At 36.2% G+C, this 715-nt stretch overlaps 1 protein-coding gene across 1 annotated transcript in view; it reads left to right on the plus strand.

The window, feature by feature from the left end:
• The window catches only part of EVC (EvC ciliary complex subunit 1), an 81,439-nt gene that overhangs the window by 38,742 nt on the left and 41,982 nt on the right, over nt 1-715 (plus strand). The gene's annotated exons all lie outside the window — the stretch shown is intronic.

Genomic DNA, 715 nt, shown 5'->3' on the forward strand with positions numbered 1-715 from the left:
CTCAGGTGTGAGGAGGAACAAACCCCAAGATTGTCTCATTGTTCCCTTTGCTAGTTAATGTTCTTCAAAAGCAGTGTAACTATCCTTACTAGCCTAATGATGCTCTGATAATCAATAACTTCTAGAGCTCACACAAAATCCATGATGACTTTCTTCAACTTTACTACTTACACAATGCTACAGAAGCTCTTAATTATAGCTTAAGCCAATTTCCTAAAGAATGTGGCCCAGTCCAAAGATCACACTGGGTCCTACAGGATGTGGCCCAGTCCAAGGTCCACGGTGGGCCACCTTTTGGAACAATAGACTACAATCTCTTAACAAAATGGCTATTCCAAAGTCTTATATGTCTATCCCAATTTCTATGAAAGTTTTCCAATTCTTAATTCTAATATATAGAGTTGATTAGCAGCAGCAAAGCTTCTAAAACCTAAATGTAAACTGTAAATGTACTAAGGCCAAAACTTCGATAGTAGAAAGTGGAGACAATGAAATTTCTAAAGTTAACTATATTCTTATTAAACCTAAAAATATTATGATTGATTATGTATGAACTAACATGATTTGTAGCATGCCCTATTCTACAATACCTTCTATGAATAAAATAAATTCAATTTCTATAACAGGTAGAAAAAAGACCTTACACTAACTGTAGCTAAAGCCGACCCAAAAGAATGCAGCCCAGTCCAAAGTACGTGCTGGGCTCTCAGGAATG

Source organism: Carlito syrichta, unplaced genomic scaffold (assembly GCF_000164805.1).
Source record: "Carlito syrichta isolate Samal-C Ts95f unplaced genomic scaffold, Tarsius_syrichta-2.0.1 Scaffold308898, whole genome shotgun sequence".
In the NCBI taxonomy this organism is placed as follows: domain Eukaryota; kingdom Metazoa; phylum Chordata; class Mammalia; order Primates; family Tarsiidae; genus Carlito; species Carlito syrichta.